Source organism: Gadus morhua, chromosome 11 (genome assembly GCF_902167405.1).
Source record: "Gadus morhua chromosome 11, gadMor3.0, whole genome shotgun sequence".
NCBI lineage: Eukaryota > Metazoa > Chordata > Actinopteri > Gadiformes > Gadidae > Gadus > Gadus morhua.
In genome coordinates, this window is record NC_044058.1 from 19,750,815 (window position 1) to 19,753,314 (window position 2,500).

Below are 2,500 nucleotides of genomic sequence, written 5' to 3' on the forward strand. Positions count from 1 at the left end.
AAGCGTAGGTCGCTCCGAATGCCTTCCAACTGTTTGAAAAACATAATTCATAGTTTCAATAATACACAAAAACAAGATAAATATACAACTATAAGGATATTTTGTCGTACTCTCATTAATGCAAACAGACACATACGTATAATGCAGGGCAACCAATTACCCATGCTTTGTTTGGTTCATACATAAACTGAATGGCATCCATCGGCATGTCTTGCAGGGTTTGAACTTTCATTTCCAGAGGAGTTCCTTCGTAGAACAATTTAAAACAAGGAAAAACAGCCCCATGTCCATCTGTTTTGTTGCGTTATTTCCCGCTCTTTCATCTTGAAGTATTATACTTGGGGGTTTGGGGATGGGGGGGGGGGGGGGGGTACACCACAAAACATAAGGATGTATATACCGAAGCCAGAGAAAGAGAGCAGGGTTTTGTCGAGCCTCTTAATGTATGCCGCTATACATTTTTCCCTCCTTGTTTCTCCACCATAACCCCTCCGGCCAAAACATCTGCGGCGGCCTGGCTGACTGAGAGAGAGAGCACGCCGGCGCCCCCACACCACTCTGTGTTTTACCAGCCGCGCCGGCCGTGTCAATCAATGGCCGCCGTGTTCCAAAACATATTCAACACACAAAGAGAACAATTTGGCTCCGGGAAATGGATCGCGGTGCGAGATTGACACCTCGCTCTCTGGCGGTGTCAATCAAAGCAATGAGATTTCTTTGCTGGGGCTTTTTTTATTTTTCATTTTTTTTTCCCTTTGGTCTACAAGGGCCCCCAGGAAGGCCGTGTACACAGCGCAGGTACACGGGTTGTCTTTTTGGAGTTATCTGCCCGTATGACACCTTCCCCAAGGTTTGTTGTCTTTACGTTTTGATAAATATTGAGCAGCCACGACCATCTGTCTGATTATTATTCATGCATGTGTGTTGTGTGCTGGTCGGTGTGTGTGTGTGTGTATGTGTGTGTGTGTGTGTGTGTGTGTGTGTGTGTGTGTGTGTGTGTGTGTGTGTGTGTGTGTGTGTGTGTGTGTGTGTGTGTGTACATGTTTGAGTGTGTGTGTGTGTATGCATGTTTGAGTGTGTGTGTGTGTGTGTGCGCGTTGGTCAGTGTGTGTGTGTGTGCGTGTGTGTGTACATGTTTGAGTGTGCGGTGTGTGTTGGTCGCCGACACCGTGTGTGTGTGTGTGTGTGCACATTTTCGAGTGTGTGTGTGTGCAGGCCTGTGTAATGACATCAAAGGGAGCTGGGTTCTCTGCTGCGTCCTGGTTCGCTTCTGTCATCCCTTGTTCCCCTAGCCTTCTCTCGCCCGGGTCTGTGCGGCTGCCATGCTATCTCTGGGCGGTTGATGCAGCGATCCAGCATGGCTGCGCGGCACATCCAAGGGGCCACCCTTTTAAAGAGGAAACTAGCCTTGCGTCTCTTGACTGAAAGTGCTGCACACCCCTCATAAGCATCTACGTTTTGACAGAGAGAGAGAGAGAGAGAGAGAGAGAGAGAGAGAGAGAGAGAGAGAGAGAGAGAGAGAGAGAGAGAGAGAGAGAGAGAGGGAGCGAGAGAGAGAGAGAGAGAGAGAAAGAGAGAAAGAGAGAAAGAGAGAGAGAGAGAGAGAGAGAGAGAGAGAGAGAGAGAGAGAGAGAAAGAGAGAAAGAGAGAGAGACAGGGGAGGTGCAGGGATTCCCGATAGATAGCGGGTTTAGTAACCAAAAACGCATGCTGCTGGGCAGGACACAACACAGGACAGTTGTAAGACAAGGGAGCGAGAGAGAGAGAGAGAGCTTTGTGGCAAATACAAGTGCTCGGCTGTCCTCTCACATGCCTGTCTGTCAACTCCAGCGCGCCAGCTGGACACCTGTACAGCAGTAATTTTAAACGACCCCAAAAAAAGAAAAAAAAGAGCGGCTTTTGCAGGCTTCAGACAGATTAGTGTTCATGAAGAATTTATTAGGGGATGGTTGCCGTCCTTGAGCTGCCAGACAGCACATTTGATTGACGTCAAAAGCATCTTCTCACGTTCAGGACTACCCAAATGTTTTTTAATTTTTTACTGTAATATTATTGAAACCAAAGTGCTGCAGGTTGGGGATGGAAGTCTCTGTGATGCTAACAGTTCGAAATGTGACCCAGACAGGAGGAAGCTGAAGGACAAGAACTATCTAACCATCACATATGCATTGTCATCACACACGCAGATCCCATACTACTTATAGTATATAATTAGTTAGGACTGACCAACATTATAGTTACATCATTGGACGTTCAGTTGTCATAATTTGTTATAGGGCCATTTTTCTTTAAGCATTTGATTTGCCATGGATCCGGGTTCAAAGAAGTGAAATAGCATCCACTACAGTACAGTCTGCCAGGTGCTCTTCTACATAATTAACCATGAATGATTCATTATTGATATTATTTGCGCTAACAGAAACCCTCAAATGTGGCGCCCCTCGTCTTTCATGCCGTCCTCATAGGTGTTGATAGGTGGTGAGGCGGCTAGGTTTACTGT